Genomic DNA, 14,262 nt, shown 5'->3' with positions numbered 1-14,262 from the left:
TTGAGTTTATACCAAAAAGTTCTACTTTGGTTTCATCTGACCACATGACATTCTCCCAATCCTCTGCTGTATCATCCATGTGCTCTCTGGCAAACTTCAGACGGGCCTGGACATGCACTGGCTTCAGCAGCGGAACACGTCTGGCACTGCGGGATTTGATTCCCTGCCGTTGTAGTGTGTTACTGATGGTGACCTTTGTTACTTTGGTCCCAGCTCTCTGCAGGTCATTCACCAGGTCCCCCCGTGTGGTTCTGGGATCTTTGCTCACCGTTCTCATGATCATTTTGACCCCACGGGATGAGATCTTGCGTGGAGCCCCAGATCGAGGGAGATTATCAGTGGTCTTGTATGTCTTCCATTTTCTGATGATTGCTCCCACAGTTGATTTTTTCACACCAAGCTGCTTGCCTATTGTAGATTCACTCTTCCCAGTCTGGTGCAGGTCTACAATAATTTTCCTGGTGTCCTTCGAAAGCTCTTTGGTCTTGGCCATGGCGGAGTTTGGAGTCTGACTGTTTGAGGCTGTGGACAGGTGTCTTTTATACAGATGATGAGTTCAAACAGGTGCCATTCATACAGGTAACGAGTGGGGGACAGAAAAGCTTCTTACAGAAGACGTTACAGGTCTGTGAGAGCCAGAGATTTTCCTTGTTTGAGGTGACCAAATACTTATTTTCCACCCTGATTTACGAATAAATTCTTTACAAATCCTACCATGTGGATTCATGGATTTTTTTTCACATTCTGTCTCTCACAGTTGAAGTGTACCTCTGGTGCAAATTACTGACCTCGGTCATCATTTTAAGTGTGGGAACTTGCACAATCGGTGGCTGACTAAATACTTTTTTGCCCCACTGTATGTGTGCTGTTGAGTTATACAGGATAGCAGAGGACTTCCCACCTCTAACACAACATCAAGTGGCCAGTCGAAGAGCTGCCATTTCACACACTTCTAAGTTGACTTAATTTTTCACCCACCAGTGACTGGCAGCATATGCATGAGCTGAAATCTGACAACATTGTCCTGGTTTGTCCCCTGTGAGTCAGCCCAGTAATATAACATATTCATACAAGGACATGTTCAGTCTTTTTTACAGAGCTCAGGTTTTGTGTTAGTAGAGCTTACCGTGGATATGAAACACACATCTTTTAGATCAAATGTGTGTAGTAGAGATGGCACGATACCACTTTTTTATGTCCGATACCGATACCGATATCATAAATTTGGATATCTGCCGATACCGATATGAATCCGATATAATGTTTTTTAATCAACAAAACTGTTTTTTTTTTAAATATCTTGCTGCATTTTGTATAAGTTCATACTCAAGTTTAAAACAACAACTACACTAAAGCTATTCTGTTATACCTGTATCCAAAAAAAAAAAAATTTCATAGTTCAGCAATACTGATCAATCTAATAAACTCAAACCTACACCATCCTCCCTATTCTGGTATTTTAAAGAGTACTTAGCATAAATATTAAGCAACCTAACTAATAGGGTTCCAACTCCCAGCAACAACAAAAATAAATAAATAAAAAATAGGGAACCACCCCTCACGCTCCACCTCATGATGCTTAATCGACGTAATCAACCTTAATTTGATGCAGTGTGAAAAAAAATGCACAGAAATCAATTATTTTTCAAGAAATATTAAATAGATTCAACATCTTTCTTCAACAGAATTGCAGACTGCACAGATGGTACCTTCCCAAAGGAAAAAGTACTATAGCTTACTAGGGTATATATATTAGACTTAATAGTTACTATATACAGTAATTGACTTCTATTCATTTTACATCAAATTAAAACTTTGGGTGTCAGATAATTATTTATTAAAAGCTAGACATTTTAAATGAGAATAAGAAAGAAAAGTATGTCTTTGTGCCCCCTTTTCCCTGTTAATGCCCTATCGGCCCCCCTGGCTAAACTTTGCTAGATCCGCCCCTGCACAGTTACCAGCGTCAGCTACGTAGAAAAAGATCCTTGAGTAGAAAGTAATAATAAATAAATTCTAACAACAGCTGATCAAGCTTAAATGTGCTGCTGTTGTTCAGCCGCTGGTTTCCTCTTTCTGGTGCAAAGTGGGCCAAAAGCAAACTAGAGACACGGACTCGCGACAGAAAAGCCGATCAGCTGATCGTTAAGCAGTTTCATGATTGAAGTAGCAGCAGGAGAGGCAGTCGCTTGTTAAGCTTAATGCAGGAATGCTTTACAAACATTTAGAGATGGACTTACACACTTGCTTTACTTCTCTCGGGAAAACTTTGTCGGAGATGAAATGCCAGGTTGCTAGCGAAGCTCCAAATGCTATCCAGACCACCACAGGTCCCGCATGCCACAGCCGCTCTATCACGTGATGCATACTGCTCCGACATGCTAACGTTCTGAGGTGAGTTACGGCGTGTTGCAAGTTTTGTGAGGTGCTTTCGTGATATTTAATGGATCGGATTACATTTTTTATTTTTCTCCGATATCCGATCCAGTAATTTAGGTCAGTATCGGACCGATACCGATACGTAATATCGGATCGGTCCATCTCTAGTGTGTAGTCTAATTTATATGACTGAAGAAGGGTATGTCACAAATGTACACCTTATGCGCACCTTAAATTACCCATATTTAACTACACAAGCAACTAACATGGCATTTTCTCCTGGGGAATTATGATGAAGAACTATAGTTTGATTAACTGTTTTCCCAGAGTTGTTTATAACAAACATTACTGTTAATAGTTACAATTATTATTTTTTTTAAATCTCAGAATTATATATATTTCCTCAAAGCTTCCTTAAACCTAAATTCCAGCAAAGATGATAGCTATTTGACTCTCACATGTTAACGTGAGAGTGTGACAGGACAATGGTGATGATGGTGATGATGATGATGATGATGATGATGATGATGATAGAGACAGGGAATTAGTTTTCGATTAGCCACAGTGTCAGGTCATGGTGTCACGTCCCACCTCTCTGTCTGTGAGACTGATCAATACCATCACACACACTATTAGCAACAATGCTTCTTCTTTCTCTGTCTCTCTCCCTCTGCCAGAAACACAATTATCAGCCCCACCATCACTCTATCTACCACTCTTTCCCATTTGTCTCAATTCTTCACTTTTCTATTGCTATTTCTCCTTATTTTAAAACATATTACTTTCACTTTAGTTTTTGCCTCCTGGCCCATTGCCTTTGTTTCTATATGTCTCCCATTACTCCCAGTAATATCACAGGTGTACAGAGGTGCTGACCATAATAAAAAAAAACAAATTTTAGAATATTTAATATACTAAGAATTTACTAAAGCATTTTTCACACAAAATGTACAGTATGTTTGCAATTTAAGTGGGTGTATAATAGCATAGCCTCAGCATTTATGGCAGCATATAAAATTTCTCTGGAAGAAAACAAAAATTCAGCTGCTGTTGTCCATTTTCTTTACTAACCTAACTACTAAGAGACATTGTCCCCTAGAACTCTTCCAAACTGAAAGGCTGTTTTTCCCTGTTGTTTGAATATGACTGATAGAAATTGGTGGCAGGAACATTTTTTTACTTGATTTGGCAAATTATTCTTGTAACACTTTTTTGAAATTCTTTCTTCTTGTCATGTCACAGCATGGTGTGCAGTGCTTCCTTAAACATTCTGAGAAAACTGGACAAGTGGCATCAGTTGATCCATCTGCTGTTCACTGAAGCCTCATCACAAAGTAGTAGTGGGACAGCTGACAAAAACCCATTCTTAAGTAAGGGAAACAAGAAAAAACCCTGAGGTCTGCCAAATTACACAAGAACTGGACTGAAAATTAGTGGCAGCTCTGATGAAGTAATGAACTCAGTCTTGAAATTTGTCATTATGTATTGAAAAAGTTAAAGGTGCAACAGTTATTCTACAGCCTTCTGTAAAACACGGTGGAGGCTCTGTCATGGTTTGGGCTGTATTTATGCCAGTGGTGATGGACATCGTACTGTCAGAAGTACCGTCAAAATTTGATCCACCGTGCAGCCTGATTGGTAACAGACTCTGTTGTTGTGTTATATACCAAATGTCTACATGTTTCAACCTATGTTATATGTTTTCACATTTGCATTTAGTGGCAGTTCAAAACCACATTAGTTACATAATAAAATAAAGTACACAAAGTAAAACCCACAAATTAGCTGTATAGTAGAAACCAAAAATACCTGGGATGTGTAACAATACAAACAGAACTGCAGATCACTGGGCATCCTCTCTCATTCTCATTGATCTCACAGCTGTTACACTGTAACAGGGGAGGACGCACCTGCACATATCACAGGCTGTCTGTCATGGCTGTCTCCACGCTTAGGAAAGCTCAGAAGTGACATTATGATGTTTCAGTGCCAAGTTACTGTTGTATTTTAGAGAGGAGCAAATCAAAGCATCCTAACTATAAACCTCACAAACCACAGAGCTTTAAAGTAGTTTCTTTTCAAAGGCAGTGAGATCAGTTTATTCAATTTTTCTCTCAGGAAAAAACAAAAACTTTCAAGTTTCCATTTATTTTTTGCAGGTAAAATATCTGAACTACATCTGCATTTTGTTGTACAGTATGTGTGTATAATGTAATAAGAATGTTAGAACCGTTTACTCAGAGCACGTCTGCACTGATTCAGAGTCCCTTTCTAAAGGGGCTCAAACCGCCCCTGATTAGACTGTATTATAGGTACTGAAACAGACCAAATGAACATCAGAAACCTTTAAAATTAAGTCAGATGAATCAAAACCTGAATATCTTAAAACCAGGTGGAACACTTCAATTAAAATGATCTTTATTTCTCACATCAGTTTGATTAATAAAAATTAAAACATCAACATCTGTTTACTGATTTGAGGTGTTGTTCTGGTTGCACTTCCATTCAGAAGAAGCATCGTTCCATTTATTATGCTGTTCTTAGCATATATCAGTGTTTTAGAGCTAAAAGTCCCGTGATGTGTCTGGCCAAGAGTTAATTTATTAACAACCATGTGCTCCCATTTGTATTCCACTCAGCAGTTATCACTGCATCCACTGTTACAAAAAATAAATTAAATAAAACCTGATACACACAAATACGCTAAAATGGAGAATTTGAGACACAACTGAAAACTGACAGAGATAGACGAGGAAGTGGTCAAAGTAACTGTTGAAGCACAGGGTGTGATAGTAAATGAGGGATGAAAAAAAGCTCATTAGCTAAAAGCTCCTCTCTCACCTCCTCACACCTCCTGCTGTGACATGTGGATGTGCATGTTTGTGTTTCTGTACACGTGTGGCTCCACAGGCTTTTATTCAAAAGGACAAAGAGACTTGTCAAGTCAACATGCAGTCAGTCAAGCAAACAGCACAGGTCACAAGCACCCGCTCACATCACTATCTCACACACACACACACACACACACACACACACACACACACACACACACACACACACACACACACACACACACACACACACACACACACACACACCAGCTGCACTATATGTTTGTACATGTGTATTGTTTGAGGGCACTGGTGCTGTTTCCAAGCCATTTAACTTTAGATAGTATTAGGCTGTCCAGTGATGATTATGTTGTGTGAAACAGAAACAGAAAGAATGACAAGTGTAGATAGAGTACCTATCGCATTTTGTTAGTCAGAGGTCAGAGATGTCTCATCCTACATGTTGATATAATCCTTTCAAAATCAGCATGCACAATAATGGTACATGAGATACTGACTGGAATTAGGGCAGAATACAAACAAAAAAAAAAGTTATTGGTCATACTTTAATGTTGTGCATGAATTTCAGTTGTGAAATAAAATCTGAAATACCTTACAACTTGGAAAATGTTTCATTGAAAATAAAAATATGAAAACTTTTAGTTATAAAATTGTAGATATTTTTGTTGTCAATTATGAAAATGTTCACTTTAATAAAATTTTTTAATACATACATATATCTGGAAAGAGCAGGAAATAGTAGGCTGTCACACACACACACACCTGCCATGCTGACAGTATACTCACAGCTTTGGAAGTGAAAATGAGAGCATCTGGTACCTTTCTCTCCCACACACACACACACACACACACACACACACACACACACACACACACACACACACACACAGTCGTGTTTTCATATCTTTGTGAGAACAGCTAATTGACATAATGCTTTCTCTAGCCACTTACCCTAACTCTAACCGTCATAAAATTAATGCGTAATCCTAACCCTGACCATAATTGTAACCCTGACACTGAAACCACATTTTGAGTCTCAAAAATACCTTCAAACTCTTGGGGACGGGGATTTTGCCCCCATAGGGCTCTTGGTCCCCACAAGTATAGTAAACTTCCCATTTTTGGTCCCCACAAAGATAGAAAAACATAGTACACACACATGCAAAGCAAGCCTGCTGTTTCTTGATGGTCCAGGAGGGGATAGTATGAGTCCAATAATCTCTCTGTTTCCTTTTTCTCTGCAACTCTTATTTTTTCTTTCTTTCTTTGACGACGGTTCCTCTTGACTTTGCTCTGTCTCTTTTCTGGGAGCTGTCAGGGTGAATATTCACCTTGGTTACTGAAGCGGACAAATGACACCTTTTAAAGCTGCGACGCGCGTGTGTGTGCATGTGTGCGTCACTTGTTTCATAAAGTGCAAATTCCATTTTTGTAGCAATGGTCTGGAGAAAATATCTTTTACACTTCATTAGCTGGGTATGGAGCTGGGTGTGTGGACAGGGAGAGCGAAAGAAAGCAGAAAGAATACCTATCAACCTGTGTGTGTGTGTTGTGTGTTGTTTGTGTGTCAGAGCACTTAGGATGTCAGAAAGTTTGTGTGTATGTCTGAAAATACTGGTAGTTGTCAAGAAAATCCTGCTGCATTTGTCTTTGCTAACTTAACTGCAAAAACTAAGAAGCACATGTGAGACAAGTGTGTCGGCATGACATTGAATGCCGTCTTTACCAACTGTTTCCCTTAAGCTGTACCAACCCCCCCCAAAAGAAAAACCCAGCACCAATTCCTATCATTACTGTCAGACAGTGCCACAACTATGACAACTTAAAAAGTCCATAAGTCTTGTACCCAATAAAAGCTGCAAATATGATGAAAAAAATAAAATGACAGCCTTAACAGTAAGTGAGTGATGTTACTGCTTTATTTGCACAGCCTGGTAGGTACGGTGACCTTTAGAGTGAAAAGGGGTTAAAAACATACATTTAGTTCAATGATAGAATTTAAAAAACAGTTAAAAGAAAATGTTGCTTTTCATTATATCAAATATTAGTTTTACATACTAATAAAGCATATAGAGTATACAAAACACTTCTCTCAAGTCTCATTCAAGTGAGAAATTTTTCTGTCATAATTTTATCAGACCTGTGGACCTAAGTGGAGACAGAGGCAGGGAAAAGGTTTTCTGCTTTTATTTTTAAACATACAAAGTAGAGTATTGTGGGAATTCCCGATTGAGCCAGGGAAATACTTCTGCTGAGGAGGTGAAAGATTGCAATTCCAGGAATTCAATCCAGTCGAGGGATAAACACAGGAGTGGAGAGGTGGAGAGCACTCAGGCAGGTGAGTGAGCTCAGGATAGTTAACCTCTGTGAATTAAAAACTCTGGCTGGGAACAAAGAAGAGCAGACAGCAAGCAGACGAGACACACTAGACAACTGACCTTAAACTGTTAGTGGAGAATTGGTCCTCAAATAGATGGAGATCTGATTAGTGACATGAAGCAAGTGTGCAGTGGGCAGATGAAGGACAGTACTGTAAAACCTGTCGTGCACACACACTCAGGGCACAGGCAGACTTTATATACTGCAAAGATCACAACTACAAAATAAACTGAAGCGATTTATGTTCTTTTCTTTCTGGGATGAGACAATGAAAGAATGTCCCTATATATAATTATTATGCCACTGGTAATAATCAGCGCTGTCTTTGACTTATTTAAAGTTAAACACTTGAAAGGCAAATTTAGGATTTATTGGCATTCATGCTCTACATCATACAAACTGTGACTGTCAACATCCCCAAAACTCCAAACACTCAAACAGTTTTGAAATGCAAGCTTGCAAAGATTGCAGGATATCTAGTTAAGTACTTGAAATATTGCAAAATCGAAGTTAATATTACTGAATTATTGTTTACAGATTCAGTATCCCATCCTGTGTAACTGCTTTATCAGAAAAAGCAGTCAACTTAAAATAGAACTAATGTGGACGCTGAATGATATTTGATCCATTTCACAGCACAAAGTGATCAGACGTGAATTGACGTTTTCCACAGCTCAGTTCTCGGTGTAATCATGATGTGAAGACAGGTCATTCCCTCAAACTAATAATATTGAAGTCAGATAAATAATTAGAAAGTTAGACACAAACTTTTATTTACTGCAGCTCCCATCAGAGAAAGATTAGTAATTACACAGAGGCACTTTGAAGCCACCTCAGTGAACACAGTGATGAGACAACCAAGCAGAAAATTGCCAGTTGCAGGGCATGATACAATAATCTGCTGGTTGACAAGTGCTTAATTAGTTGATTTGTAGTCCAGTGGTCATTTTAGAGGGCTGCTACATTACAAACACTTGGGCCGGGCGCAAAAAAAAAAAAAAAAATCATCTGTGTGTGTCTGTTTGTGTTTAGGGCAAATCTGAATTCTAACAGTTTCCCACAAAACGCTCATACAAATAAAATCCGAATATTGTAATTTGCAGGTCATGTAAAGTTTATATTATAACCTTATTTTCTGTATTGACATATCTACTGTCAGTGTGGTTATTAAGACTAGACAGACTTATTTTTGCATTCCAACCATTAAAAATCCTGGACTGAAAGACATAATAAAAAAACAAAACAAAATATAATTTATGGACCAAAGCCACAGTATTTGTTCCCCTCAGTTTACATGTGCTTAAAAAATGTTGTTAAAGGATGAAGTGATGCAACAAAATGCTAAGTGTGTTGCTGTCCGCACAACGCACACAAACATCAACTTTAAACTGAGCATTCGTTTTTCATTTTTGTTCATTTTAGCTGTTTCCAAATAAATATTGGGTTCAAGTTATTTGTATAACATTACGCTGTGTTTGCATCTTTTAAAGCGTTCCAACTTTTTTGGAGATCAGGTTGTGCACTTTTGCTGAGCTGCCTTCAGCATAAAATGTTAAGACTGTGCCCCCACCTCAGGGGGTCCCTGTCTTTGTGGTGTTAGGGTTCAGTTGTTAATTGGTACATGGTAAGTGTGACTCCTCATGACATAAAGTCTCGTACTTGGACCCCACTATGTAGGAAGGCCCCACTGTAATACTTCCGATGATCCATGAAAGCAAAAAATCCTGTTAATAAGCTGCTGACGATAGTTAATCTAGTTAGTCACACTTCAAACATGACTTCAAGGCCTGGATGACCCATAATTTTCTACTTCTGTATTCACACACAATTTTTTGCTTCTTGTTATATGAACATAATTGCTACTGATGAGGATGAAGATGTGAGGTGGAGAGAAAAACTACTAAAGTGTTGATGGACCTTTAAATTATTTTATCATGTGCCAGTGACAGCTTTGGCCAGAGCCTCTCTCAGTCTTATGAAAGCTCTTAAATTTTGCTGAAACGCAACATTTACTTGGACTCAAGAATGAATACATTAGAATTTGTTGGTGAGTGATCAGAAAAATAAAGGTCATAGTGCTCTAGCAAAATATTGACCATAACTCAAAGAAGTCCTGTTTCACAATGACATCATGGCCAAAAACATATTTGGAACTTACATCCAAAACCCAGGAACAGAGCAGCAAGCTGAGTTGGTGACACGAAATCTTTGTGCACTCCTATTATATTTCTTGGAAGTTGTCAGTCTCACTTGTTTACTTGCTTCTGTTGCTTAAATCATGATGCAGTTGCCGTTTTCATCAGATGTGAAAAATGGGACTGATTTTATGATATGGAGGAAATGAGTGAAGCATTAGGACTCAGAAATCCACAATTTCATAGGTTTGCAACATGCTCAGTCGCAAAGCACAGATCTCTATAGTCTTTGTGTTCACATCACATCTGATTTGGAGTTATTTCAGAAAACACTTGTGAAGTATATGCTTCCAAAAACATCTCAAATAACAACTTAGCATATATAAATATAAGGAATACCCTTCTGCATAGTTATATTTGAGTTTGTATTGCTAATACATTTACAGGCATTCTGAAAATGTGGTTGTTGTTTTTTTGTAAATTGCTGAAATAATAATAATAATGTATTCTATGTCCCACAACAGAAGATGAAGGTCGTGGACAGAGGTAGATAATAAACATTTCTTGTGTGTAAAATATGTTTTCTAAGGATTTGCCAAAATCATCAGGGAGCTTTCTGTACAGACCATGAATGTACACTGTAAGGTTTTTATTGTGGTTTCAAGTAGATGTATAAAATTTCTTGGTTTGTTCCAAAATGCTGTCATCAAACTTTTTAATGGATCCAGACAAGAGAAAGTATTCCAAATCATAACACATGTGCAATTACGAATTCTTGGATCTAATTTTATAGTTATGGTTTGGAAATCAATGCAATTTCCATTTAAAATGTAGATATGGATCTGGGTTTTCATGTAGCAGTCACATATGAGGAGTTGAGACTTTAAGCTGTTCCTTGTCTGAGTTTGTATGAACTTCAGCTCCACTTGATTTCACACACACTTACAATTAATACAATGCATGCTTCAACACACACACTTGGAATTAACTCACTGCATGCATGAATACATACACATGCCCCACACTTACGCTTCAGCACACACGCTGGCACCTTCATGACACCCAGTCTGCTGCTAACACACTCCTCCCAGCACACACAATGAGATCAACAGACATAGAGAGACAGTATACACTTCCGTGTACAGTGACTTTACAGAAATATACTTTGTGATGCTACAAGGAAAAAATAAGCAAAGCGTTATTTGCAGAGTAAGTGAGCAAGAGTTCAAATCATAATGTTTGGCTGTATTCACAGAGATTATCTTTTCAATCCAGCTAATCTCCATGTTAAACATGGAAATATATTTATCACAAATCCTCTTCTGTGAAATACCTCAATCAGAAATCTCACAGTTCAATCGTCAAAACCACAACAATCACTGTGAAAGTGTCAGTGGCCCCTTATTTGCAAATGTTGAACCAGCTGCCAGAAACCTAATCAGTACACAGCCCTAAACTATAAAGTACACATCAGGAAAGTTGTTTGGTCTTGTTTTTTCTAAATAAGATCCATCGACAAAATTAAATCAAAATAACAAGCAGCTCTGGTTCTCACACACACCCTACTCTGGCTTTTCTTCACTGGGTCCCAGCATGTTTTTTTTATTTCAATCTTTACTTTTATTCCTTCACCTTTAAAGCCCCTCGTGGTCAGGTGCTTTGTAAAAGAAATGCTGACACAAATGAACTAGCTTGCACCCTTAACTGCTCATCTGGGGAATCCCCGGCCATTCCAAAACCAAGGTTTCAATCTAAAGGTGGCCATACTTTTGTAAACTCTACAATGAGCTGAATGAGTCTTGCAAAATCTGTGAATTCCTTCAATATACTTCTAAAAATGAATTTTACTAAACTTTCTAAGACTTTGTCCCGTCCTCACTCATCCTTTTCTTGATGTTCTTTTACAATCTTTTATTTTGTTGCCACTTGTGTAAAATATTTACATTCTTGACGATTATATTGGGTTATAATTGTTGATTATTTTGGTTTTTCCTATTCACTGTTTTCCTCTGTATCAGTTTTAAAATAGAGTTTCACTTCTGGCTTTCCGGTTTAATTTAGTATTCTGCTGAGGTGCTTAAGGTTGTGAATCTAGTTAATTCTTCATTTTTGAGTTGTTAAGAAATGGTTTGTGTTCCTAGGTTCTATTTACTTTGTGTTCTTTGTGAGTGTCTCTCATCCCATATTGTTCTCCTTATGCGTCTCTAGGTTAGTTAAATATCTTAGGTTTATTCATTCCCTTCAGTGTCCCCCTCCTGTCTTTCTATAGCGTCCATATTATCTTCTATGTTAAGCCTGTCATGTCTTCATATTTGTTCCTTTCGGTCTCCCCACCCTGTCATGTATCTGTCTTTCTCTCTGTTCATCACTTCCTTTCTCTCAGCTCTGTCATCTCTGTCTATCATGCATCTGTTATCTTTGGTCTCTGGGTCTCTGCCTCTGCGTTTGCATGTTTCCTGCCTTATTTTGACAGTCAGTTTTGCTTCTCCTGTCAGGGTCCTGGGTCCCCTGACCCAGCGTTTTTAGTTCTTTGTGATGTTTGTATTATTGTACTTGTGTGAGTTATTCTATGGTTTCTAGTTTCGATCCCTTGCCCTTCATGTTTCTCTGTGTCCCCTCTGTTCTGTGTAAGTCTGTGTCTGCATGTTTGAGTTCCCCTCTGTGTCTTTCGGTTCTTAGAGTCCTCTGCCTTATGGTTTATGTCTCTGTGTTTCTTAGTTGCTGTCTCCACTGTGTCAAGTTCGCGTGTCTGTGTGATCCTTCCTGTTTTACTTTGAAGGTCCGTGTCTTATGTGAATGTGTCCTGCTTTGCTTGTCTCGTCAGTCCTGATTTCTCCCAGCTGTGCCCTCCTTCTGTGTCTCATTCCCCTCGTTACTCCCCAGTGTATTTAAACCCTGTGTTTCTCTGAGTCAGTGTCGTGTCGTCCCTCATGCTGTGTGGAGCTCCCTGTGTCTCTCTGTGAGTTTAGTTTGTGAGTTTCCAGTTTAGTTTGCTTTGCATGACTTTCTCCTGCCAGCGAATAAAGCTGAGTTCTTTGTGTTTAAACTTCGTGCCTGCATTTTGGGTCCAACTCCTGCCTGCCGCACAGCGTTTCATGACATCTCCTGTCTTGTTATGTCTCATTTGTTCCCCTCTTGTCCCTTGTTGAAATGTCTGTTTGCTTTCCCTCGTGTCTCTCAGTTTGTATGGTCTTGGTGTTTTTCCCGGTTTTGGTTTGTTAGTTGAGGTTTTAGCTCCCTTTTGCATTGCTATTGTCAGGATATCAGTCAGCCTCAATAAACTGCTCACTTTCTGTTAGCTGATTCTGGTCTACAGACATTATTCATTCAAATTTTTGTGACTGTTAAGTTATAAAGGGCGACACAAGTTGAATGTGACACATGAAACAAGGACATAACTTCTCATTCGCAGGGGGATGAATATGAATCCAAAGAACTGGGATCTCTCATAAATGGTTTCTTTAAGAAACATGAGGGTAATGATTGCTGTATGTGTGATGATGCTCATGCAAAGTTTTGTTGAGATTGGCCCACCTGTTAATTAAGAGATAGTGTTCATACAGAATTACAGTGTACAGGCTCCATCACATTGGATAAGGCGTCAGTAGATATCTCTCCAGAGATGTTCAAGTCTGGGCTCTGGCTGGCCCAAAAGCCACTTCTTTTTTATCGTGGCTGTGTCCTCTGTAGACCACAGCAATAGATTTGAAGTTAATGTAACGGAAGTGAATCTGACAAACAAGCTTTAACTCTATTGCAATAAGTACTTGTCAATGACAACAATTTTTGCAGTTCATTTACTGACAGAGGGCAACAGGTCAAAGAGATGACAACTGACGTATGTAAAGTCCTCTGTTGGGTCTGTGTTTCCACAAGCCCCGCTGGTTTAGAGATTTATTCATCATGAAGAAAACAAGTCAGTCAGCGATCGATCGATGTACTTGCAAGGGAGGCTTCGTTGGTATCTACCACAAAATGACCCCAAATTTGGCCTCCGATTGCTGCCTTTTACTGGGAAAACAGTTCACACATTACACATCACAGCAAAACAACGCCCACCATAAAACCCCCCAAATGGTTCTAAGACAAGGCACTATGTGTGTATGTGTAAAAATCTGTATGCATGTGAGAATGTGTGTGTGTGTGGCCTCCTGCTGACCAAAAGGGTCATAAAAGCAGGAAACAACATCACAAGAAACAGATCTTCCAGATAGAATGTATCTGCAATAAAACACTACATCCCCCCCAGAACCTCGAGAGGCTGGGGAGGGGATAAAAGAATTCCTTTCATCACAATCACAGAGTTAAAACAATGTAGAGATGGTAAGCATAAAAATAACAACATTTAACAATTCACTTTAACATCCTCTGTGACGTTGGTAGCCCTGCTGACACAGTGGGCATCTAGTGATTTTCTCAGCAGCCTGCATACCACACCAACATGCAGTATGTAAGCAGGCTTTTGGTGGTTGCCTGGCAGAGGGCTACCAGAAATTTCCTCTCTGAGCTCTGTTTCT

This window comes from Aulonocara sp. 'chitande type north' Nkhata Bay, linkage group LG7 (genome assembly GCF_057382095.1).
Source record: "Aulonocara sp. 'chitande type north' Nkhata Bay isolate Kocher_YH1m ecotype deep benthic linkage group LG7, A_spYH_male_GT1.1, whole genome shotgun sequence".
NCBI lineage: Eukaryota > Metazoa > Chordata > Actinopteri > Cichliformes > Cichlidae > Aulonocara > Aulonocara sp. 'chitande type north' Nkhata Bay.
Note: the sequence above shows the minus strand (reverse complement) of the source record.